Source organism: Bos indicus, chromosome 15 (genome assembly GCF_029378745.1).
Source record: "Bos indicus isolate NIAB-ARS_2022 breed Sahiwal x Tharparkar chromosome 15, NIAB-ARS_B.indTharparkar_mat_pri_1.0, whole genome shotgun sequence".
Taxonomy (NCBI): domain Eukaryota; kingdom Metazoa; phylum Chordata; class Mammalia; order Artiodactyla; family Bovidae; genus Bos; species Bos indicus.
This window is the reverse complement of record NC_091774.1, coordinates 29,776,333-29,803,628: the sequence shown is the minus strand read 5'-3', so window position 1 is coordinate 29,803,628 and position 27,296 is coordinate 29,776,333. Positions and strand designations below refer to the sequence as shown.

The following is a 27,296-nucleotide window of genomic DNA, read 5'->3' as shown; positions in this document are numbered from 1 at the left end:
ACTTGGACTGGCGAATCTTAAAGATATCTCTTCACTGCCTTCGAGTTCTGGGTAGCTGCTAATAGGTCTCAAATCATTTGGATTCCTAAGTCTTTCTCTATGTTTAATTAGTTTTGTTTCCTTTCTCAGATCTGTTCTTTTCTTTATCCCAGATTTTCTGGTGTACCTCGAAGATGTAATATTTCTCGTTGTGGGTCTGTTTTCACTCACTGTGCTGGCTCTAGGTGGGACATTTCAATGTGGAAAGTAACGTCTTTCAATTCTTTAACTGTTCATCTGATAACTTCCTCCTCTCTGATTTCTCTGTTCTCTTTCTTGAGTACCTATTATTCAGATGTTGTATCCCCTGGTCTAACCCAATTATTATGGGGCTTGTTTTGTTTTTGCTTTTTAACCCGTTTATCATCTATCTTTATAATTTTTTCTGTAAGATTTCCTCAAATTTGTCTTGCAAGCTTTCTGTTGTGTATTTTTTTTTAATTTCTGTTATCAGGCAGAGAAAGACAAATACTGTATGATTTTACTTATATGTGTAATCTAAAAAGCAAAACAAATGAATAAATATAACAAACTAGAAACAGTCACAGATAGAATAGACAGGTAGTTGCCAGAGTTGAAGAGGGTGGGGGGAGGAAAGAAATAGCTGAGGGAGATTAGAAGGTACAAACTTCCAGTTGTAAAATAAATGAGTCACAGTCATGAAATGTGCAGTGTGGGGAAAGTAGTCAATAAATGTGCAATACTTTACTATCGTGACAGTTTGTAAGTAGACAAAAAAGTTCTGCTATCATATATATTTTTTTGGTTGGCATAAATTTCCTTTAATAATTTCTAAATTCCCAATAGGATTTAATTTTGAGGTTTAACGTATCAAGCCAGTATTATGCTTTACAATTTTAGTAATTCTGGATTCCAGGTCATTTAAGATGAAAATAGAAATGCAAAGTTTACTCAAGAAATTTAATTTTCGTCTTCTATAACATCTAAATCTTCATCCTCTTCATCATCATCTTCTGTTTGTTGATCCTTTCTTAGTGGAGAGGTCAATACCTGTCCTGTTCCAGATACACACTTAGCTGACAATGATCTCTGAAGAGGTAACTTTGAATTTGCTCTTACAGTATCTAAAAGGGATGAATAATCTTGTGGATATAGAGAATGTCAGAAAACCTCTAATCATCTTCAACAATCTTTTGTATATTTTGGTAGGCAGCAGTGTAGACCTCTAAAGCTTTTCTGTGAAGTAACATTTCGATAGTGATAAATTCTGAAAATACAGTCTTTATATCCTTTATTTTCTGCTTTTCAAAATTGTCAGTAATTTCCTCCAGATGACGAGTTGTTCGGGTCACATCCATCGTAGCTTTTCGTAATTCAGTTTCTGCCTGCGAACTAACATGTCGATCAGATGGGTTTCTCTGATGTGTTCTTTCTAACTGAGTTAATTGTTTAACTTCTCGATTCCTTGCTGTTAATGTTGCTTTGAGATCATCTCACTTCATTTTTACAATGGTTCCATAAGCTTTCAAAGGTTCAATTACTTCGGCTTCAAGTCTTTCAAGCTCAGCTCGTCAATAATCTCGACGTTTGGCAAAGTCCTCAACAAAGTTTTTCAGGCCCTGCTTTAAACGCAGGGTCTCAGTAGAGGCATATACGTGCATTTCATTCACCAGGAGGTCCGCTTTGTCTCGCAGTCTGGCAGTTTTCTGCACATAAGCAGCAAAGATTTGGCACAGCTCTCCAAAATGTTTCTCCACATTTGTGACAGCATCTTGCAGTTGTCTGGTTTGAGAGTCCTGGTTTTCCAAGCTGCTCTCAACATGCCGCCTCACTCACGACTAGAGACCCCAGGCTGGGCCCAATGACACAGTCTCGGTGCCCGGAAGTGTCCCGGGGGCACCCATATTTTTAATTTGCAAGAGTTCTTTTTTGTTTGAGTGTTTCTTTTCATAGTGTCTGTTCTTGTTTCATTAATTTGATAGCTACTTATTTCTCTGAGGATATTAGTGATATATTTTCAATTTAATTTCTCTTTTTATTGTAAGAGAAGTCTAAATTTTCAAAAAAAAGACAAGAATGGGTTGTTTTGTTTTGCTTTTTAGTTGTGTCATGCAGCATGTGGAATCTTATTTCCCCAACCAAGAATCAAACCTATGACCCCTAAGTGGAAGCAAGGAGTCCTAACAACTAGACCACCAGGGAAGTCCCCTCAAGAATAGTTTAAAGAAAATTTTTCTTAAATCATTCGAGAGTAAATTGCCATCATGGGTAAATTGCCAATGGTGGGTGTCATACCCATTTTCCCAGTACTTGAGTATTTCCTCAAACAAGATCTACCTACCAATATCATTAGAATCAACACATTAATACTGATACATGACTGCCATCTAATCCACAAAGTGAAAGTGAAAGTGAAGTCAAGTCCAACTCTTTGCGACCCCATGGACAGTAGCCCACCAGGCTTCTCCGTCCATTGGATTCTCCAGGCAAGAGGACTGGAGTGGGTTACCATTTCCTTCTCCAGGGGATCTTCCCAACCCAGGGATCAAACCCGGGTCTCCCACATTGGAGGCAGACGCTTTAACCTCTGAGCCACCAGGGAAGCCCCATCTAACCCACAGACCCCAGTTAAATTTCTCCAGTTGTCCCAGCGCTGCCTTTTATAACAAAGGATCCAATCCAGGACCATACACTGCATTTATTGTCACGTGTCTTTAGTTTCTTTCAGTCTAAAACAATTATTCCACTATTTCTTTGGCTTTCGTGATCTCGACAATAGAATGTCCCTCAGCTGGAGTTTCCTCATGATGGAATTCAGGCTATGGTTTTTGGGAGCAAGAGCATCATGAAGTGATGATGTGTCCTTATTGCCTCTATCAAGTAATAGTGGAGGCCCGCTCCTGCACGCACGCTCAGTCGTGTCCAACCTTTGTGACCCCACGGCCTGCAGCCTGCCAGGCTCTTCTGTCCATGTGATCTTTCCAGGCTAGGATACTGGAGTGGGTTGCCATTCCCTTCTCCAGGGGATCTTCCTGACCCAGGGATCGAAGCCATGTCTCTTGCATCTCCTGCAGGCAGGTTCTTTACCACTGGTGCCACCAGTACTGCAGGAGGAAATGGCAACCCTGTCCAGTATTCTTGCTATGAAAAATCCCGTGGACAGAGGAGCCTGGCAGGCTGCAGGCCATGGGGTCACAAAGATTGGACACAACTAACCACACACACACACACACACGCATCAGTTAATGCCCAGGTAATAATCGGTTTCAATGTGTCCCAGTTTTGAGATTGTTTTGATCACCTGGTTAAAGTGGTATCTGCTAGGTTTCTCCATGTGAAGTTACTCTTTTGCCCTGTGTAATTTAGTAAACATTTTGTGCAGAGCTACTTGGAGACTGCATATATATATCCTGTTCCTCTTCAAACTTCTACTCGTTAGTTTCTTCGGCTTAATGAATTTTTACTATAATGGTTGCCAAATGGTGATTTTTCAATTTATTATTCCTTTTAATTTATTAGTTGTCATTCTAAAAGTAAGGAAAATTTTTCTCTTCTACCCATTCATTTATTTATTCATTTTTATATCAGTAGCGCGCCCATCACAGCCGCCTGCACTTTAGCCCACCCGTCACAGCCGCCGATCCCTCGTCCAAGGTAAGGAGCAATGGCTGCGCTTTGCTGGGGCAGCCGTGAAGAGATACCCCATGCCCAAGGTAAGAGAAACCTAAGTAAGACGGTAGGTGTTGCAAGAGGGCATCAGAGGGCAAACACACTGAAACCATACTCACAGAAAATTAGTAAGTCTAATCACACTAGGACCACAGCCTTGTCTAACTCAGTGAAACTAAGCCATGCCCGTGGGGCAACCCAACACGGGCGGGTCATGGTGGAAAGATCTGACAGAATGTGATCCACTGGAGTAGGGAATGGCAAACCACTTCAGTATTCTTGCCTTGAGAACCCCATGAACAATATGAAAAGGCAAAATGATAGGATACTGAAAGAGAAACTCCCCAGGTCAGTAGGTGCCCCAATATGCTACTGGAGATCAGTGGAGAAATAACTCCAGAAAGAATGAAGGGATGCAGCCAAAGTAAAAAGAATACCCAGCTGTGGATGTGACTGGTGATAGAAGCAAGGTCCGATGCTGTAAAGAGCAATATTGCATAGGAACCTGGAATGTCAGGTCCATGAATCAAGGCAAATTGGAAGTGGTCAAACAAGAGATGGCAAGAGTGAATGTCGACATTCTAGGAATCAGCGAACTGTAATGGACTGGAATGGATGAATTTAACTCAGATGACCATTATATCTACTACTGCAGGCAGGAATCCCTCAGAAGAAATGGAGTGGTCATCATGGTCAACAAAAGAGTCCGAAATGCAGTACTTGGATGCAATCTCAAAAACGACAGAATGATCTCTGTTCATTTCCAAGGCAAACCATTCAATATCACAGTAATCCAAGCCTATGCCCCAACCAGTAACACTGAAGCAGCTGAAGTTGAACGGTTCTATGAAGACCTACAAGACCTTTTAGAACTAACACCCAAAAAAGATGTCCTTTTCATTATAGGGGACTGGAATGCAAAAGTAGGAAGTCAAGAAACCCCTGGAGTAACAGGCAAATTTGGCCTTGGAATACGGAATGAAGCAGGGCAAAGACTAATAGAGTTTTGCCAAGAAAACGCACTGGTCATAACAAACACCCTCTTCCAACAACACAAGAGAAGACTCTATACATGGACATCACCAGATGGTCAACACCGAAATCAGACTGATTACATTCTTTGCAGCCAAAGATGGAGAAGCTCTATACAATCAGCAAAAACAAGACCAGGAGCTGACTGTGGCTCAGACCATGAACTCCTTATTGCCAAATTCAGACTTAAATTGAAGAAAGTAGGGAAAACCACTAGACCATTCAGGTATGACCTAAATCAAATCCCTTATGATTATACAGTGGAAGTGAGAAATAGATTTAAGGGCCTAGATCTGATAGAGTGCCTGATGAACTATGGAATGAGGATCGTGACATTGTACAGGAGACAGGGATCAAGACCATTCCAATGGAAAAGAAATGCAAAAAAGCAAAATGGCTGTCTGGGGAGGTCTTACAAATAGCTGTGAAAAGAAGAGAAGCGAAAAGCAAAGGAGAAAAGGAAAGATATAAGCATCTGAATGCAGAGTTCGAAAGAATAGCAAGAAGAGATAAGAAAGCCTTCCTCAGCGATCAATGCAAAGAAATAGAGGAAAACAACAGAATGGGAAAGACTAGGATCTCTTGAAGAAAATCAGAGATACCAAAGGAACATTTCATGGAAAAATGGGCTCGATAAAGGACAGAAATGGTATGGACCTAACAGAAGGAGAAGATATTAAGAAGAGACGGCAAGAATACACAGAAGAACTGTACAAAAAAGATCTTCACGACCCAGATAATCACGATAGTGTGATCACTGACCTAGAGCCAGACATCCTAGAATGTGAAGTCAAGTGGGCCTTAGAAAACATCACTATGAACAAAGCTAGTGGAGGTGATGGAATTCCAGTTGAGCTATTCCAAATCCTGAAAGATGATGCTGTGAAAGTGCTGCACTCAATAGGCCAGCAAATTTGGAAAACTCAGCAGTGGCCACAGGACTGGAAAAGGTCAGTTTTCATTCCAATCCCAAAGAAAGGCAATGCTAAAGAATACTCAAACTACCACACAATTGCACTCATCTCACACGCTAGTAAAGTAATGCTCAAAATTCTCCAAGCCAGGCTTCAGCAATATGTGAACCGTGAACTTCCTGATGCTCAAGCTGGTTTTAGAAAAGGCAGAGGAACCAGAGATCAAATTGCCAACATCTGCTGGATCATGGAAAAAGCAAGAGAGTTCCAGAAAAACATCTATTTCTGCTTTATTGACTATGCCAAAGCCTTTGACTGTGTGGATCACAATAAACTGTGGAAAATTCTTAAAGAGATGGGAATACCAGACCACCTGATCTGCCTCTTGAGAAATTTGTATGCAGGTCAGGAAGCAACAGTTAGAACTGGACATGAAACAACAGACTGGTTCCAAATAGGAAAAGGAGTATGTCAAGGCTGTATATTGTCACCCTGTTTATTTAACTTATATGCAGAGTACATCATGAGAAACACTGGACTGGAAGAAACACAAGCTGGAATCAAGATTGCCAGGAGAAATCTCAATAACCTCAGATATGCAGATGACACCACCCTTATGGCAGAAAGTGAAGAGGAACTACAAAGCCTCTTGATGAAAGTGAAAGTGGAGAGTGAAAAGTTGGCTTAAAGCTCAACATTCATAAAACTAAGATCATGGCATCTGGTCCCGTCACTTCATGGGAAATAGATGGGGAAACAGTGGAAACAGTGTCAGACTTTATTTTTCTGGGCTCCAAAATCACTGCAGATGGTGACTGCAGCCATGAAATTAAAAGACGCTTACTCCTTGGAAGGAAAGTTATGACCAACCTAGATAGCATATTCAAAAGCAGAGACATTACTTTGCCAACAAAGGTTCGTCTAGTCAAGGCTATGGTTTTTCCTGTGGTCATGTATGGATGTGAGAGTTGGACTGTGAAGAAGGCTGAACGCCGAGGAATTGATGCTTTTGAACTGTGGTGTTTGAGAAGACTCTTGAGAGTCCCTTGGACTGCAAGGAGCTCCAACCAGTGCATTCTGAAGGAGATCAGCCCTGGGATTTCTTTGGAAGGAATGATGCTAAAGCTGAAACTCCAGTACTTTGGCTACCTCATGCGAAGAGTTGACTCATTGGAAAAGATTCTGATGCTGGGAGGGATTGGGGACAAGAGGAGAAGGGGACGACAGAGGATGAGATGGCTGGATGGCATCACTGACTCGATGGACGTGAGTCTCAGTGAACTCCAGGAGTTGGTGATGGACAGGGAGGCCTGGTGTGCTGTGATTCATGGGGTCGCAAAGAGTCGGACACGACTGAGCGACTGATCTGATCTGATCTGATGGATGTATAGATTCCTATTTTATTCAATGTATTATAACCTTTGACTGTCATTATTTATTTGATGCTCAGATTTTGTTAATGAGAGTCCCTGTCAAGCCCCTTTTATATTCTTTTGCTTTGTCTGCATTATTCTTTAAGAATCTCTTTACTTCTGACACAGAAAGACGGTCCAGGTTTATCTTGTGCATTCCCTATCTCAACTCTGGAATCAATCATTTCTTCAAGGGTCCCAGGTTTCTTTTAGTTGAGGATGGTATTTAGACACCAGGATTTGGGCAGTAGAGGTGTTAATTGCCATTGGAGTATTGTTGCTTCCGGGCTTCCCAGGTGGTGTTAGTGGTAAAGAACCTGCCTGCCAATGCTGCAGACATAAGAAACACGGGTTTGATCCCTGGGTCAGGAAGATCCCCTGGAGGAGGGCACGGCAACCCACTCCAGTATTCTTGCCTGGAGAATCTCATGGACAGAGGTCCATAGGGTTGCCAGCCAGAGTCGGACAGCACTGAAGTGACAGCACGCATGCGTGCACGCATTGTTGTTTCCAAGCTCTCTCTCAGCAGATACAGCTAGAAAATATGTGTATCCAGAACTCCACTTGCAGATACTTGCCTTTCCTGGATCCTAGTCATTCTTATTCTACTTAGATACCCATAACCTGTTCGGGGCTACTGTCACATCCAGCCCCCACCCCATTCAGATGCCATCTTCCCTCCCTTTTGGCTTAACATATCACACTGGCTATGGACATAACTCCTTACTCTGCTCAAACTCTGATCTCCCAAACTGTATGGCTGCCCCTGCCTCTCCTGGACAAATACTCTCCTTGCCCTGCCCAGGCTCTGACACCAAGCTTGGGCCTATTGCCACCTACCCCTCAATGCTTTGGGCTTCCCAAGTGATGCAGTTGGTAAAGAATCTGCCTGCCAGTACAGGAGATGCAAGAGACTTAGGTTTGATCCCTGGGTTGGGAAGATCCCCTGGAGGAGGAAATGGCAACCCACTCCAGTATTCTTCCCCAGGAAATCCCATGGACAGAGGAAGAACCTGGCGGGCTGCAGTCTATGGGGTCTCAAACAGTTGGACATGACTTAGCAGCAGCAGCAGCAGCCTCAATGCTTGATGGCCTGTCTGACTCATCGCACTTCTAATACCCTGGCAGGCAGCTGCTGCTGCCATTCCCACTCCCTCTGCAAATACTCTCTTTACCCGACTTGGGCTCGATACCTATGTGGATTCCTTGTCACTCTACTTAGACTTCAACAGCCTATACCTGGCTGCCAGTGTCATGACCACTGTCCCCACCCAACAAAAGTCCTGCCCACCCTGCTTTAATACCACCTCTCCCAACCCCTCATAGATATCTATCTGCTCATACCCATGGCTTTGGGACTAAATTAGTGAAGGGGAATAGAAGAGAGGAAGACAGGAGGCAGGTGTCTACCTAATCTGTTTTCTGTAAGTAGTTTTTTTCTATTTGTTCTGGTCTCATCTTCACATAAGAGGACATTCTCAGATATCTAGTGGTTCTTGGTTGTCTATGTGGGGGTGGGTGGGTGGAGGGGAGTGTTTGCTTATCATCTAGGTACTTTACTGATCTTGCAGGTCTGTTTCTTTGAGGAACAGCTAAAGGCTGTATCTTTAGGTTTTTGTCTCTTTTACCTGCTCCAGAAACAAGACCTCCAGCTTTCTGTTGGAATGAGAGGAGAGGTTGCCCAGCCATTTGGGGTCAGTGAGCAATTCTGGATGTCTAACAGCATTTTACCCAGACTCTCAATCCATCTCCTGTTCATAGTCCCTCCTCTCCACAACTTCAAGAGGTACCAATGTCATCAGTTCCTGAGCCTTTGCAAGCTGTGGGGTGGAAATCCAAGTTGCTTCTTGCCTTTCTCTGTCAGTTTAGGAAGCCCCTTCCCTGGTTCTGCTAATTTGGTCATCGTTCCTCTCCTCTCCTGTTCTCTTTGTTCTTAAGCAGTGTTTGGTTTTGTTTTGTTTTGTTTCAGTCTCTTTTCTGTCATTTTAGTAGAGTTTCGAAAGGAAGTGGAATTAAATGCGTGTTTAATCTGGCGTTGCTTACTGGAACTCTAGTTTGAACTTTCAGGCTTTTAATTTGCCTTCATGACTCAGTATCAAGGTCAAAAGCCCAAATACAATTTTTTTAAATTGCATCTTCTTTTAACCCCTCATCTTTTTAGTTCTTTGTGTTTCTTTCCATTTGGCTGTTCTTACCATTGACCTATTTGCCATCTCTTTCACCGTCCTATAGAATCCTCATTTTGCAATAGCAACAATAACAGTAATAAACAAATCTTGATTTCTCCCTGTTGACGAATAATTATTTGAGCCAAAGTATAACTTGGGAACAGCCTCTCAGAAAGTGCTTAGAACAGTTCAGCCCATTAAATGTCAAAACACAGTTATATCAGTTTTTGAGACAGAGGGCTCTATTATATTAAATGATGTATTATTTGCAGTTTACACAATCCAGATTATGGGTCACTGTGGCTATAATATTTAAGTAAGAAGGAAGGATATCTCCTGAGGAGTTGTGACCCTTGATGAGATCAAGAAAGATGTTATCTCCTAAGGAGATCTAGTTAATATAGATACACAATACATACCAAAGGGAAAGGAGGAAGCTCAAATGGGCAAAGAAAATTTTTGTTTAAATTTTTCTTGTCATGACATAAAATATAAAATTATAAACTTCATCATCCCTTAGCCACAGATCAAATTTACCCCAAGGCCTGGTGATTCTTCTTCCTAAATATCTCTAGAACCTACCACTTCTCTCCCTCCACACTTGATTCCCATTCAAACCTTCATTTCTCACCTGGACTGCCTTCTGACCTTCCTGCCTCTTGCCTAGCTTCATTCCATGCATCTAATTTCTTTTTCTAAAAGACAAATGCAGGGACTTCCCTGGTGGTCCAGTGGCTAAGACTCCACCCTCCCAATGCAGGGGACCCAGATTCTATCCCTGGTCAGGGAACTAGATTTCACATGTCACAACTAAGAGCCCATATATTGCAACTACAGATCCCACATGCCGCAACTAAAACTTGGCACAGCCAAATAATTAAAAAAGAAAAAAAGTGTGATTGTGGCTCTTGTCCAGGTCACAGTTTTAAAATTCAAAGTTGAGTGCTTTCAGGGGAGTGTGGACTCTGGCAGTCTGTGGGCCCCATTGCTTCCTCTAGGACATTGATTTAAGCCACCTGCCTTCCCCTGAAGGCACTTGAGCTTCTGATTCCCTGCTTAAATGATTTCTCCATTGCCCTCAGGTAAACTACAGACTCTATCTGACCTACAAGACCTGCACGATCTGGCCCTGCCCACCTCTCTCCAGCCTCATCTTTCCCCACAGCTCTGTTCTCTTGCCAACTGGAACTACTTTTATTTCAAATGTGCCAAACTGCGTCTTGCCTCCAGGCTTCTCATTTTCCCCTCCCCATTCATCTGGCTAATTCTGACTCATACCTCTGTCTCAGTTTAGACTTAATTTCTTTTGGAAAACCCTGCCAGTTATGTGCCCCCTCCTGCTGACTCTTGCAGGGAACTCGGTCTACTTCCTCTATAATAGCCCTTATCACACATAATTATAATTACTGGTTTATTGTTTTATTGTTCTATCCCCAGAATGTGTCAGTATTTCCACATAGGCTGTTTTTTGCTTAGTCACTCAGTCATGTCCAACTCTTTGGGACCCCATGGACTGTAATCTGCCAGGCTCCTCTGTCCTTGGGGATTCTCCAGGCAAGAATATTGGAGTGGGTTGCCCTCCTCCAGGGGATTTTCCCAACCCAGGGATTGAACCCAGGTCTCCCGCATTGCAGGCAGAATCTACCAGCTGAGCTACCGGGCATGTGTGCTGCACTGCTCAGTCGCCTCCGACTCTTCACGACCCCTTGGACTCACTAGGCTCCTCTGTCCATGGGGTTTCCCAGCAAGAATATTGGAGTGGGCTGCCATTTCCTTCTCCACAGGATCTTCCCCACCCAGGGATTGAACCTGGATCTCCTGCATTGCGGGTGGATTCTTTACCACCTGAGCCACCAGAGGAGCCCAAGTTATAAACCGTATTTCTGAAATAAAGTTGATCAATTTAATTTAGACCTCTAGGTTTCTGTCTTAGATGAATGACGATACCCTTAACCAAGATATACAATACAAGAAGGTCAGGAAGGTTGCGGGGGTTAGACACAGGATGAAAGGCTAGTGAGGCAGCCAGGATAGATGTATCTAGTCACTAGATGGGACACAAGCCTGGTTATACAACTGGTGGTTAACAACACACTGAATACCTGGTGACCTCATGATGGGTGAGATCATCTGCGAAGGAAAAAGAGAATCAGGAAAAGTGGAGTCCTTAGGAGTCAGGTGAGGAAGATATGGAGAAACAGTGATTATTCAACAAAATGTAACACTGGAGAGTAACATGTTCCCATGTGTGTTTTATAAATTCCCCCAGGATGTTTGCTGGTATTCTACTGGGAGTGTGAGAGAACAAAGAGAGCTATGGGCAATTGAGTTTGGAAAATCCTGATCTAAATAAATTTGAACACATTTCTTCTGTGTAGGATTTTACATTTAATATATTCACATTGTGATTTCCCCTGAAGGCAACATATTCATTCGTTCATTTAATTCAACAAACATCTTTTACGTTCTAGAATATGGGACTATTCAGTAAAAATCAGATAAGGGTCCCTGCCCTCAAGAACCTGCATTTCTCAGAAAAGTCAGATATTAACTAATTAAACAAATTAACTGCAAGTGAGCTAAATGCTACAGAGTTGAAGCACAGGATGCTAGAAAGGTGTTTAATAGGAGGAACAGGAACACACTTTTTCATTAGAGCCACTCAAGGGACCAGTGTTCTGTGGAACCAAATTGAGGAAGTGTGGCTGTAGAAAGGTCAAGTAGGCTGAGAAGTGGAGCATATGTCTGTGGATTTAAAAACAAAGAGGTCATTCATGGTACTAGTGAGAGCTGTTTCACAGAGTGGGAGTGGATGAGGTCTAGACAGACAATCCACTCTTTGGTCAAGTAAGGGAAGAAGCAACAGGGCTGCAGCTGCAAGAGGAAGAGAAAGTCAAGGGTAAATCTTTAGCTTTTAGTCTGAGGAGTCTTATACCGATTTGCAAGTTAAAAGAAAAGCTAGACAGTTTGCACTGAAAATAGTGAGGGCACTCATTCATGTATTCACTTGTACATGTTTGGTATATTCTTTGCTCCAGGGACTGTACTAAGCACTTGGGATACAGTGGGGAATAAAATATACTTTGTATTCCATGCTCACCTATATTCTAATAGGGAAGACAAGCAGTAAGCAAGTAATCATGGTGGACTTCCCTGGCGGTCCACTGGTTAAGACTTCGTGTTTCCACTGCAGGGGGCAAGGGTTCCATCCACGGTCAGGAAACTAAGATCTCACATGCCATGCAGCCAGAAACAAACAAACACCTCCCCAAACCAAGTCATCATGATGAAATATAATAATTAGAACTCTGATAAGAATTATGAAGAAAATAAACAAGATCCTGTGATAGAGGACAGGGTGTATGTGTGTTCGGGAGGGTCTTTGAGGAATGACATTTGCTTGAAGAACAAGAAGCCAGCTGTGTAAGGAGAGAGGAGAAGTGCTTCTGTTAGAGAAAACAGCAGGTCTTGAGGGGGGAAAGAGTTTGCTGACGTTAAGAACTTCCAAGGGCCACTGTGGCTGGCGTAGACTGAGCAACAAGGAGAGTTGCAGGAGCTGAAATAGGAAGGATAGGTAGGACTTGGATAATATAGGCCCTTGCAGACCAGGGAAGGGAAATGGGAGCATATTCTAAGCATGTTGGGAAGCTATTGACAATGCAAGGTGCTGACGCTGTCATTTACATGAAAAATATCACTGAGGATGTGTGGAGAATAGATTGGGATAAGACAAGAAGGGGCAAGTAGGGAGCCCAGTTTAGGACACAACAGCAGGAAACAGGCCTGCTGCTGCTGCTGCTGCTAAGTCACTTCAGTCATGTCCGACTCTGTGCGACCCCATAGATGGCAGCCCACCGGGCTCCCCCGTCCCTGGGATTCTCCAGGCAAGAACACTGGAGTGGGTTGCCATTTCCTTCTCCAATGCATGGAAGTGAAAAGTGAAAGTGAAGTCGCTCGGTTGTATCCGACTCTTAGCGACCCCATGGACTTCAGCCCACCAGGCTCCTCCGTCCATGGGATTTTCCAGGCAAGAGTACTGGAGTGGGGTGCCATCGCCTTCTCCGAGGAAACAGGCCAGTGGAAAACAATTCTGTCTGGTTGATGTTGGAGGCAATGGGGTAATAAGGAGCAGACAGATTCAGGAAATATTTTAGAGATTGAACCCATAGGACTTGGCGACGCATTGGATATAAGACATCAGGAAAAGATCTAGGATGAGGAAGTAGAAATTGAGATAATACGTAATTCCTTTGGAAGGATTATTTTTGAAAAGGAGACTAAAGGGAACGTACAGTTTAGTTTGCTCAAGAGCCCATTCAGTAAACGTTTACTGAGCACCTATCAAATGTCAGGCTTTACGTCAGGTGTTGGACATATAAAGAATGAGGCATAGATAGATCCAGTACTTGTGAACCTACAACCAAGTTATCTCTGATACCAAGAGATGTGCACAGTAATAGAAATTTGCACAATGGTGGCACCAAAATGGGAGTGCTTCACTCTGCCTGGAGCATTAGAAGGAAGGAATGTCAGGGGAGATGTAAGGCTAGATTCTGTGGAAGATGAGTCTAGAGGTAGAGAAGGGAAACTGAGGACTGACCTCTGCAACCTTGAGTTTTTGCACAAAATAGCAAGCAGTCAGGCTGCCCCAGTGGCCCAGCAGTAAAGAATCTACCTGCAATGCAGAAAATCCAAGTTTGAAACCTGGGTTGGGAAGATCTTCTGGAGAAAGGCATGGCAACCCACTCCAGTACTCTTGCCTGGAGGATCCTATGGACAGAGGAGCCTTGTAGGTTACACTCCATAGGGTCGCAAAGGACAAAACTGAAGCGACTGAGCAGGCACACACACGGGAAGCAGTCATTTGCTGCCAGTCAGTAATAGGTTAGAAGACTTGAAGGAATGTTACATATTTTGTGTTCTCTGTAGGTGAAGTCACCGGTTTTGCACTTTCAGCAAACAGCAACCTGACCTCAGTCACAGGGCATTTTATGTTCATCCAGAGATAACACTGAGAGCATATCTCCAAAAATGTCATCATCTCCTCATGTTACTTATTACTCTGTTATTTATTCAACATTTTTTGTTGTCGTTGTTCAGTTGCTCAGTCGTGTCCAACTCTTTGTGACCCCACAGACTGCAACATGCCAGGCTTCCCTGTCCTTCATTATCTCCCAGAGCTAGCTCAAACTCATATTAATTGAGTCAGTGATGCCATCCAACCATCTCATCTTCTGCCGTTCCCTTCTCCTCCTAGTCAGCTCCGTGGTAGCTCAGACAGTAAAGCATCTGCCTGCAATGCAGGAGACCCGGGTTTGAGGAAGATCCCCTGGAAAAGGAAATGGCAACCCACTCCAGTACTCTTGCCTGGAAAATTCCATGGATAGAGGAGCCTGGTGGTCTACAGTCCATGGGGTCGCAAAGGGTCGGACTCGACTGATCGACTTCACTTTAACTTTCTCCTCCTACCTTCAATCTTTCCCAGCTTCAGAATCTTTTCTAATGAGTCAGCTCTTCACATCAGGTGGTCAAAATTCTACAGCTTCAGCTTCACATCAGTCCTTCCAATAAATATTCAGGGTTGATTTCCTTTAGGATTAACTAGTTTGATCTCCCTGCAGTCCAAGGGACACTCAAGAGTCTTCTCCAGCACCACAGTTTGAAAGCATCAATTCTTCAGCGCTCAGCCTTCTTTATGGTCCAACTCTCACATCCAGACATGACTACAGGAAAAACCATAGCTTTGACTATACAGAATTTTGTCAGCAAAGTAATATCTCTGCTTTTTAATACACTGTCTAGGTTTGTCATAGCTTTTCTTCCAAGGAGCAAGCGTCTTTTAATTTCAAGGCTGCAGTCACCATCTGCAGTGATTTTGGAGCCCAAGAAAATAAAGACTCTCACTGTTTCCACTGTTTCCCCATCTATTTCCCATGAAGTGATGGGACCAGATGCCATGATCTTAGTTTTCTGAATGTTGAGTTTTAAGCCAGCCTTTTCACTCTCCTCTTTCACTTTCATCAAGAGGCTCTTTAGTTCCTCTTTGCTTACTACTATAAGGGTGGTGTCATCTGCATATCTGAGGTTATTGATATTTCTCCTGGCAATCTTGATTCCAGTTTGTGCTTGATCCAGTCTGGGATTTTGCATGATGTGCTCTGCATATAAGTTAAATAAGCAGAGTGACAATATATAGCCTTGACATACTCCTTTCCTAATTTTGAACCAGTTCATTGTTCAACGTTCAGTTCTAACTGTTGCTCCTTGACCTGCATACAGATTTCTCAAGAAGGTAAGGTGATCTGGTATTCCCATCTCTTTAAGAATTTTCCACAGTTTGCTGGGATCCATACAGTGAAAGGCTTTAGCCTAGTCAATGAAGCAGATGTTTCTCTGGAATTCTTTTCTCTGGTTCTTCCACCTTTTCTAAATCCAGCTTGAACATCTGCAAGTTCTTGGTTCATGTACAGTTGAAACCTATCTTGGACAATTTTGAGCATGACCTTGCTAAGCATGTTAGATGAGTACAATTGTGTGGTAGTTGGAACATTCTTTGGCATTGCCTTTCTTTGGAATTGGAATGAAATCTGACCTTTCTCAGTCTTCTGGCCACTGCTGAGTTTTCCAAATTTGCTGGCATATAGAGTGCAGCACTTTAACAGCATCATCTTTTAGGATTTGAACTAGCTTTTAGGATTTGAACTAGCTTTGTTCATAATGATGCTTCCTAAGGCCCACTTGACTTCCCACTCCAGGATATCTGGCTCTAGGTGAGTGATTACACCATTGTGGTTATCCGGGTCATTAAGAACTTTTTTGCATAGTTCTGTGTATTCTTGCCATCTCTTCTTAACATCTTCTGCTTCTGTTAGGTCCGTACTGTTTCTGTCCTTTATTGGATATTTCATCTTTGCATGAAATGTTCCCTTGGTATCTCTAATTTTCTTGAAGAGATCTCTAGTCTTTTCCATTCTGTTATTTTCCTCTATTTTTTTTTTTTTTTTGCATTGTTTGATTAACAAGGCTTTCTTATCTCTCCTTGCCATTCTTTAGAACTCTGTCTGCAGATGGGTATATCTTTCCTTTTCTCCTTTGTTGTTAGCTTCTCTTCTTTTCTCAGCTATTGGTAAGGCAACAAATAAGTCGACATTTTTAATTGTAACTGAATTTTTTTCCTTCCAGCTTTATTTATAATTATTTATAATTGACATCCAGCACTGAATAAGTTTAAGGAATACTGAATAATGATTTGACTTACATACATCATGAAATGTTTAGTGACCATCCATCATTGCCTACAGATATAAAATAAAAGAAATAGAAACAAAAATTTTTCTTGTGATAAGAACTCTTAGGATTTTCTCTCTTAACCATTTTCTTGTACACTATACAGCTGTGTTGATTATATTTATCATATCATACACTACATTCCTAGTAATTATTTATGTTATGCATGGAAGTCTATACCTTTTGATTGCCTTCATCCAATTCCTCCTGCCCCAACTTGCCTCTCTGGTAACCACAAATCTGAACTTTTTTCACTATGGGTTTATGTGTTTGTTTTTTATTAGACTATAGTTGCTCGGACACGACTGAGCGACTGATCTGATCTGATCTGATAGGTGCTTTACACCACTGTGTCAATTTCTGGTGGACAGCAAAGTAAATCAGCCACCTGTATATATATATCCCCTCTTTTTTGGAGTTCTTTCTCACTTAGGTCACTACAAAGTACCAAGTAAAGTTGTTTGTGCTACATAAAAGGTTCTCATTAGTTATCTGTTTTGTAGATAGTGGTGTACATATGTCAATCCTAATTGTTTGTTTTTGAAGTATAATTGATCTACAAGACTATGTTCATTCTATTACACAGCATAGTTATTTGGTATTTCTACATATTTCAAAATGACCACAATAAGTTTAGTTACCATATGTCATTACAAAGAACATAGTTATTGATTATATTCCCCGCACTGAACGTTTCACACCCACAACTCTTTTATTTTGTAACTGGAAGTTTGTACCTCTTAATCTTCCTCACCTCTTTCTTTCTTCACATCACCCTTATTCAACAATATTTCATAAACATTTTATTGTGTATCTGGCATGAAAGAAAGTGAAGTTGCCTAGTCGTATCCGACTCTTTGCGAGCCCATGGACTGTAGCCCTCCAGGCTCCTCCGTCCATGGAATTTTCTAGGCAAGAGTACTGGAGTGGATTGCCATTTCCTTCTCCAGGGGATCTTCTCAACCTGGGGATCAAACCTGGGTCTCCTGCATTGTGGGCAGACACTTTACTGTCTGAGCCACCAGGGAATCCTGGTATCTGGCATAGAATAAACGAATGAACAATGAATAAATGAACAAAAGAATAAATGGTTGAATGAATAAACAGGTAAAGAATTACAGCTGTCACTGACACTAGAAACAAGGTTTAACTAAAAATTCGATAGCGATCATATTTTTAGCTACCCCACCTTTAGCATCGAAACCTTTAGCTACCTAGATCACCCATTATAAAAATAGCTATTGTTTACTGAGGCTTGCAATAAGTTAGGCCCTCTGCTAAGCATTTTATGTGTTATTTCTCATGTACTCTTCTCACAACCACCCCAGAGACAGAGGTATCATCCTGATTTTCCAGATGAGAAAACAGGTTTAGGGAGGTTAAATAGCTGAGGAATTCAATCCTAGCTCATACTCCAAAGTCAGGTCTCAACACTATGCATAGTTTTCATTCTTCCCCTACTTCCAAAAGACAACTATGCTTTTGCATAACTATTACCTGATCTTTTGAACCTATACTCTGAAAATGTTACTGAAATCCTTAGGAATAGGATTTCCTACTCCTCCTACTTTTGTTGGCTGGAAGAACACAAGAGGCATCATCTACAAAGAGGGAAAGTGATCTTCAACCCTGGTGCCTCTGATTGTTGGCACCTAAACTGATACCTCTACCATGGTCATCATTTCACTCTTTCCTACAAATTACCAGCCAATGAGTGTGGAGAATCCTAGTGATCAACAAGTTTATAAACATGAACTAGTTTTGCTATGTGGAATAGAGAATTATAAGACAATGATGCTTGCCTTCAAAGAGTTTCCAATCTAGTAGAAGAAATATGATCACACACACACAAAAAAAACTCAATAAAAGCAAACTAGCTAGTGTGTAACTGGATACTAAATTATGTGGCACAGCCTCTCAACAAAGAGCTTGGGAGACAGGACATTTGGAGTCAACTGGGGCAAAGGAAACCAACATATATTGATCTTTTTTGTTTTAACCTAACATACTTAGAATGTGTTAGATATTTTGCTAGACTCTCCACATATGTGATATTTTAATGTATCAGCCAGTCTTATTTAACAAACACTTTCTGAGCTTTCTACTATATTTATACAAAATACTTTACGATGTGTTATTGATGAAAGACATAGGAACATGACTTGCTTCCTGTCCTCAGTGAGCTTAGAAATAAGACATATGTACAAATGGCTCTGAAGGCTTTCCCCATGGCTCAGCTGTAAAGAATCTACCTGCAATGCAGGAGCTACAGGTTCTATTACTGGGTCAGGAAGACCCCTGGAGGGCATGGCAACCTACTCCAATATTCTAGTCTGGAGAATCCCATGGACAGAGGAGCCTGGTGGGCTACAGTCCATAGCATCACAAAGAGTCAGACACAACTGAAGCGAGAGCACACAACCACAAATGGCTATGGTCAAGGCTATAAATAACAGTGGTTGTATAATTTATTGTCCAAGTTGGAATAATTTTGAGAAAAAACAGAAACACTATTAATAATGACTGTGGAGCAATCCAGGCATTAAACACAGACTACTCTGAACAATCCAGGTTGTATTATCTCAGCAGGGAAAGAGCTTGAAGTGGTGGCCAGCACAAAAGAGCAATTGGGATGAATCAGTGAAACCAGAAATGGGCTGAGTTGGGCTTGCTGCTTGGGAGGCCATAGGCAATAAACATGCAAACAAAGGCACAGGCAATAAACAGGCAAACAAAATAATTTTAGGCAGCTTAATGTGGTAAAGAGTGAGGGGGTAAGTTGCTTAGTCACTGAGTCGTGTTCGACTCTTTTGTGACCCTCATGGACTGTAGCCCGCCAAGCTCCTCTGTCCTTGGGATTTCCCAGGCAAGAATCCTGGAAATGGTTGCCATTTCCTTCTCCAGGGCATCTTCTTGGCCCAGGGATCGAACCCGTGTCTCTTGCATTGGCAGGCGGATTCTTTACCACTGAGCCACCAGGAAAGCCAGGATGGGGAAGCAGACTATTTATAAAGGCACAGTCAGTGGAATTCCCTGTCGTTCCAGTGATTAGGGCTCTGCGCTTGCATTGCCAAGGGCCTGGCCTCCAACCCTGGTCTCGAGAAACTAAAACCCTCTAAGCCTCATGACACAGACAAAAAAAAAAGTCATGTTCATCTCAGAGGCAATAACATTTAAGCTGAAATTTGAATGATGAGAAGAATCGAGAAATTGAAAGACAAAAAAAAAAAAAATCTCAGGTAGAGTAGAGATCCAATCCCATGGATGGAGGAGCCTGGTAGGCTGCAGTCCATGGGGTCACTAAGAGTCAGACACGACTGAGCGACTTCACTTTCACTTTTCAAGTAGAGTCTAACCTCAGTGATCTGCAGGTCAGTAGAACCAGCCTCACATTCATGAGGTTTAGAGTGAGGAGGTTCCAGAGGCTCCCTACTTAGTGTGAAAAGAAAGGAGGGGATTTAAATTTTATTCTGTAGGCAACAGAGAATCACTAAAGAGACTTGAACAGAACACTGATATGACTGGAAAAATTACCCCGATGCTAGTGTATAAGGTGGGTTAGCAAGGGAAAGAGGTTAAAGCAAGAAATCCAGGTAGCTATTGAAATAATCCAAGCAAGAGAAAAAAACTCCTGGATCGGGACAGTGGCAGTAATAATGGAAGAGGAGAGATGGAAGTGATACCCCAGAGCTAGAACAGGTAGGATTTCATAACTGGATGATGTCACCCAGCACAGTGTCAGTCCCGAGGTAAATGCTAGCTCCTCCCTCCTCTCACTCAGGTAATGGAAGTGAGGAAGACTATTTTTGTTTGTTGTTTAGAATCAAGAAAAATCTGGACAGGAATTCAGGTTCAAGTTAAGAGGAAGAACTATGGTCTACTGCCTAAGATTGTGCTCCCAAAGCAGGGGGCCTGGGTTTGATCCCTGATCAGGGAACTAGATCCCACATGCCGCAACTAAGACCCAGTGCAGCCAAATAAATAAAATAAAAAAAAAAAAATGAAGGCAGTTACCATTGGTATATTTTATTTTAAAAGGGATAGATGTGAAGGGGGGTTTTCCTGGTGGCTTAGTGGTAAAGAATTCACCTAACAATGCAACAGAGGCAGGTTCAATCTCTGGATTGGGAAGATTCCCTAGAGAAGGAAATGGCAACCCACTCCAGTATTCTTGCCTGGGAAATCCCATGGACAGAGGAGCCTGGCGGGCTACAGTCCCTGGGCTCCCAAGAGAGTAGGATGCAACTGAGCATCTAAATAGCAAAAACAACAAAGATGTGACAGTTAAGAGAGTCTAGAGATAGGAAATGTGATACTTTATCCTCCAAGACAGAATCAACAGAAGTCTGTTGTGGGAGGTGGAAAGTTAATGAAGTGTCTATGGAACATCTTTGATTTTAAGGTGGGCTTATGAATAGAAGATGGAGAAGGCGAATGGCACCCCACTCCAGTACTCTTGCCTGGAAAATCCCATGGATGGAGGAGCCTGGTAGGCTGCAGTCCATGGGGTCACTAAGAGTCGGACACGACTGAGCGACTCCACTTTCACTTTTCACTTTCATGCACTGGAGAAGGAAATGGCAACCTGCTCCAGTGTTCTTGCCTGGAGAATGAATCCCAGGGACGGTGGAGCCTGATGGGCTGCTGTCACGGGGTCCCACAGAGTCGAACACGACTGAAGTGACTTAGCAGTAGCAGCAGCAGCAGTATGAATAGAAGAAAAAGTTTGGAATGCTGCTGTGGGAGAAAATTTGCCCAACAGCGATTCTCATCCTTGACTACATTATACTCTTCCTGGGAACTTTAAAGCAAAAAATTATACTGGACCCCTGCCCCAAGGGTTCTGATTTAATTCCTCTGAGTGGGACCCAGGCACCCATGTTTTCAAAAGTGCTTGTGTTGACACTAATGATTAGCCCTGATTGCGAACTACCAGATAGAGTTTCTAGGGCCTCAGAAAGGGCTCAGCTGATGTGTGGAAGCAAGAATTTGTTGTTGAGCCAATTAGCTTGGTTTCAGGGCTCTCTCTAGCACCAACATTCCCCGAGTAGAAGCTGTGAAACAGGAGCATGGCTCTTGTTTACTGAGGTTGGTAAGGCACTAAACAGAAAGAGAATAGAGGCTGGGGGAAGAGAACTGATGGGCCCACCACAGATTGCCTAATCTGAAAGAAAAAGCTGAGGTTCAGATGAAAGTCGATAAACCAATAATAGCAACACCACATAATTGGTTTTTGAGGCTATCTACCAACTACAAAAATAAAGCAACTTCTACAATTTCTTTGGAAAAGGAAATGGCAATTCACTCCAGCATGCTTGCCTGGAAAATCCCACGGGCAGAGGAGCCTGGTGGACTACAGTCCATGGGGTCGCAGAGTGGGACACAGCTAAGCACAGCACAGCACATGCAAATTCTCATTTAGTCTCACATAGCTCTAGGTCCTAGGACTTCCCAGTTGGCTCAGTGGTAAAGAATCCACCTGCCAAAGCAGGAGATGCAAGAGACATGATTTCAGTCCCTGCGTCGGGAAGATCCTCTGGAGTAGAAAATGGCAACCCATTCCATTATTCTTGCCTGGGAAATCCCACTGACTGAGGAGCCTGGTAGGCTACAGTCTATGGGGTCACAAAGAGCCAGACACGACTGAGCACTCACCGCAGCTCTAAGTCCAATTTCCCCCATTTTATAATTGGGGAAACTGAAGCTCTGATGTTAAGAAAGTTTCCCAAGTTTATGGAGTTAACAAGTGGCGGAATCGGAATTTGAACCCAGATCTGACTGACTCTAGAACCCAAGCTCTGATTGGGCAGGAAGTAGAAAGGAGGGAAGATAGGAGCCTGTGGGAATCTACTGGTTTGAATGGGCTTGAGATTGGCCCTGAGGAAAAGAGATGAGAGGGAAACAATGGAAGGTGAGGGAATGGGTCCTGAGGAGACCAGAGCAACAGAGGCATTGGAGAGAAAGTGGGAAATCAGACTGGAGAGGCACACTGACAGGCCTAATCTTTCAAGAGAATGTAGATGCCATGTGGTGAAAAGGTACTGGGAGATAGGGATTATTCACCAGGCTTTCCCGGCAGCTCAGTGGTAAAGAATCCACCTGCAATACAGGAGTCGCAGGTTTGATCCCTGGGTCAGGAAGATCCCCTGGAAGAGGGCATGGCAACCCACTCCAGTATTCTTGCCTGGAAAATTCCATGGACAGAGGAGCCTGGTGGGCTACAGCCTATAGGGTCGCAAAGAGTCAGACATACCGAAACAACTGGGCATGCACACGTGCATGCAAGGGGTTATTCAGGAGGTGGTTGACATGATAAAGAATAACTTTAAAATTCATCAAGCAGGTAAAGAGCCAGGAAGTTCACTGAGGAAACCTCTGCACAGAATACTTTGTATTCCTTTGTTCCCTGTCTTGTCCTGGAAGCCACAGATGTGACTTCACCCACCCATGGTATTCAGGGCTGCAGACTGCCCAGCCCTCAGCTCTAGGCTATCTTCCCAGGACTCGTACCTAAGATCATAGTTCTATTTTCAAGAATCAATAGAAGGCTCTGCAAATTGACTAGAGGCAGGAAATCAGGCCCAGGCACTTTGTCATGATCGTAACTACTGTGGCAGAGAAGGTTATTCAGAAATATAATGTTGTTACAAGGTCCTGGGTACAAAGGAGGCACCATGCACATAGCAACAATTCCATGGGATTGCCAGGGTCCCCATCAACATCACCGGTTAGCAACTGCCCCAAGCTAACTCAGAAAGTACCTGAGAAGACCAAGACATCATAGATGGGACAGTGTCAATTCTTTCTTGATCTGAGTAAACCAAATTAAAATCATACCTAAAGAATCAGTTTCCAGATTTCAGGATCTTTCCAGTCACACATTGTTTTCAAATTAATGAAAGTTAAAGTTGCTGGTGTAAGTAAAGAAAACTCAAGAGGGTAAATTTACAGCTAGAGTTCTCTGAGTGATGAACAGAACATAAATAATCCTGGGACCTGAGGAGGTCAGAAGACACCTCAGGTGAGTTGAGCTAGCTGGCTGTGGTACCCAGGGAAGGGGGAGATGTTATCTGTCAAAAGGAATAAAATTCTGCAGACCAAACATGGTAGTTTGGGGGAAATGTGTTTAAGGCACTCACTTTCCTCCTTGTTTTTAATACTGTTTTCCTACTTTTCAACTTGAGTTTACTCTGGAACATTTATTCCAACAAAATGTGCCCGGTGTGCTCTCTCAGTGATTAAAGATGTCTGTTTTATAGGCATTAACTTCGGTGAGTACTTGCACCAGGGCTTACCTGGTGGCTCAGTGGTAAAGAATCCGCCTGCCAAAGCAGGAGACATGGTTCAATCCCTAGATTGGGAAGATCTCCTGGAGGAGGAAATGGCAAGCCACTCCAGTGTTCTTGCCTGGAAAGTCCCACGGACTGAGGAGCCTGGTGGGCTATAGTCCATGGGGCTGCAAAGAGTCAGACATGAATAAGTACCCATGGCACGCAACTTGCACTTCTCTGAGGCTATCTTTGCTAAGCTCTCGGTAGGCTGACGCTACTTCGTTTTCTTCTGGTGTATAAATCAAAGAGGCAAATTTTACCAGTTCTAAAGTCCAAAGAAAATGGTACTTGGCTCTTTGGGTTCATTAGCCTTAGTTAGTAATTATTAGATGTTGCTCAAGCAAATTTGGAAAAGAACTTTTTTGAACTTTCTTTTGGAAAATCAGAACATTTTAATTCAAATCATGAAGGAAGGAAAATGCTGTACTAGAAAGCTTAGCCAGGTGTGATATAGTCATTTTCTTTAGGCTGTGGTGTGGATGAACCTTTTTTCTTCTAGGTAATGAATATATTTGCTTACAGTTTGAGTTTTTAAAAAAACCATCATGCTTCCTTAAAAAAATCTTATAGAAAGCAAAAGTATGAAACCCATTTTAGCCTGTTGAAAGCATTTGGGTTTTTAAGATAGTATCACAGATGTATATATTCCAGGTTTAAATTACTTAGAATTCTAGGTTCTAAATATTATAAATTACAGTTGAAATTTTTTGTCTAGTTATTTTTCAGTAAATAGCCAAGGGCAGGATGTGAAGCTGGCAAACAGTATTTGCTGGGAGGGCCCATTACTATGATTGAATTCCAGGTAGTATTTTCAGTTGCATCTCATTCTTATACACACACACACACATCCTGTTGTTTCAAACGGAGATACTGAAAACCTCAATTCTATTTGTGAATCTTTTTCTTTTTTAAGATATCTTTCCTACAGACAGATTCTCTAGGAGCCAGCCAACAATCCAGGCCTAACACTTCAGCTTTCAGCTTCATAGTTGAAAAAAAGTAGGGGGAAGTGAGAGTGACTAAAAACAAAATAAAAATGACCAATACATTTTGGGAAACACATTATTAGGTGACCTCACTGGGGATAGCACACCCTCAGTAAACCATATTTACCACAGATCCCCCAATATATTATACTCAATAAGGCCAAAGGGTTGGATTTATGTAATATTTTTAAATATAAATTTTATAATGTGTGTGAGGTGTCATATTTTCTATCATTTTTGTTAATCTGTTTGAACTAGAGAGAAAAACGGTATTGAGATAGTTGAATTGGATCCATCAATCAGTAAACTGAACCGAGAAAAGATCTAAGGTTTCATAATTTGATTCTATACCGTCCATACTTCTCACAGAGAACTGAAAAGGGCTGACATAAAGAACTCGGAAGGAGATCTTATAAAAACATCATGCAGAATCTTTAAAGGTGTTAGCCCTGGCAGGATTCCTAGGTGAGAACGGGCAGCTATTTCATGTTCTACTCTTGGTTGCCTTCTCACTTTTGGTTTTCATCATGACCTCAGCCAGGCCCCCTTTAAAGGTAAGAAATTTATTTGTGAATACAAACCCCTTTCCCTTGGCTGGTCTCATTTTTTGAGAGGTCTAGGAGAAAGAGACCGGGGTAGGCTGTAGCCTGTTTTAAATCCCTAGGCTCCTCTCCCTCCTACTCACTTCGTGTCCTCCTCCATTTCACATTCCTGCTACATGGAAAGACAGTGGGGCCTCAGACCTCAACATTTTATTAAACAACCACTTAGCCATTCTCTCTCCGGTATGGACTCAAGATGTTGGTTATTTCCTTTAGATGAGTGGGTTTTTTAAAAGCTGGGTGGGCGACCACATGCTACAAATTTAGAATTAAAAAAAAAAAAAAAACCAAAACCAAAAAACTGTTAAAAGGACCGTTAAAAAAAAATCTCAACAACAGCCTTTTCACATTTCTTTAACACCTCTTCTTTGGCTGTGTGGAAACAAAAAAGACCACCAAATGAGAACAAGTTATTTACTCAAAGCTTGCTACAGTAAGAGAGCCAGCCACCTTCACTTAGCTGGGGATTCACACGCCGACAGTTAAAAATAAAGGGGCGGGTGGGGATGGGTGAAGGAGGCTTCAGGGTTTGCTCTGATTGGAGGTTAACTCGGGGAAGCTGGAGGCGGGCTAACTAGAAGCGGGGAGTCTAACGTGATTGGTTTAGGGGAACATATTTGGCTTTCTCTAATTGGTCCAGAGTTGGAAACACAGGCAAAGATTAGGGAAGCTGGAAGTCAATGACCGAGTCTGGCTCATTCTGAGCTGATCACTGCAGAGGTTGTGGTTTGGCTTCGCGTGTTGGTTTCAGCAGAGGTTGTGGGTCGGAGTTCTGTTGTGAACCTATGGTCTGGTCATTGCCCGGTATATTGTCTCTCAGTTGAGTGAGACCCAGGTTTTTATTTTCCTTTAACCTAGCCAACTTGCTAGCTTCCGATTTTTGTTTTACCTGGAACAAGACTGCATTCCTGTTACTTCTGTTAAGGATAAACGGAGACACTAGAATATGAAAATTATGGGAACAAATACATAAATATCTTTCTGATGAGGGTCAGGCTGGGGAAAGAATTACGCTTGGTCTTCTAGTTCATTTCCGTACAGAACTCCTATTCCCATCATAACTGGCTCTAGCGGCGTTTCCTTCCTTCTGGGGAGGCTCGGCCTCCCTGGTTCCCTCTCTTTGAGAATTGCCCTTTAGTGCTGAGAAAGCGTGGATCGCTGCTCTAGTCTCCCACTTCCCTCTCCGAAGCTCGCTTTCTGGGCTCCTGCCCTGGTCGCACCCCAGCTACCCAGCACCCCACCCCCGCCCAACTCTTCCCACAGCCTTCTCCACCCCCGCCCCCGCCCGCCCGCGCACAGCGCCCCCTGGCCCCCGCCCCGCGCTCTCCCCGGGGTTCTCCCTGCTGCACCCGTCCCGGCCGGTCCCCTTTCCAGTCCCCACACCCGGGTGCGTGCCGGCGCCTCCGGACCACTGGTTCCGCGCGTTCCTGGATGAAGGCGCGCCCCGGAGGGGCTCGGACGCGGCCCCCTTGGACCTGCAGCAGCTTCCCTGGCCCGCGAGAGATGTCAGGTCAGCTCTCTCGTCCCCGAATCGCTAGCGGGTCCTTGGTCAGGAATAAGCAGATCCTCCTCGGGTCCCAAGCCCTTGACTTCCACTTTGCGGGGAGACTCTTACCACCCACCATTCCCGGATCATTTCTCCTTAGCTGTGGAAAGGCAGTTCTCCTTTCTCTTTGAAGGGATCCATATTTCCCTTTCAACTTCCCCTCCATTTCGGCCCCCGCAGGCTCCCCGTCGGTGGAAAAACACTGCCCTCCATTTTCTCCTGAGGTAGGCTCCTCGGCCCGGATTTCTCCTGACGCGAAGCAACGGAGGCCGAGGAGCCGCGACGGGTGCAGCCGCGGCAGCTGGGCGCTCGCCATTTTGCGCGGAGGAGGAGCCGCGGCGGCCGCCAT

The 27,296-nt window shown here is 43.2% G+C and overlaps 1 protein-coding gene and 1 pseudogene across 1 annotated transcript in view; one reads left to right on the top strand and one right to left on the bottom strand.

Annotated features, from left to right (window-relative positions):
- Positions 1 to 27,296, bottom strand: LOC109568803 (CBY1-interacting BAR domain-containing protein 1 pseudogene; annotated as a pseudogene).
- DDX6 (DEAD-box helicase 6) overlaps positions 26,749 to 27,296 on the top strand; it is a 31,706-nt gene continuing 31,158 nt past the window's right edge. Inside the window, exon 1 of the mRNA XM_019975052.2 lies at positions 26,749 to 26,911. The gene's annotated coding sequence lies outside the window, so the exon portion shown is untranslated. The remainder of the gene's footprint in view (positions 26,912 to 27,296) is intronic.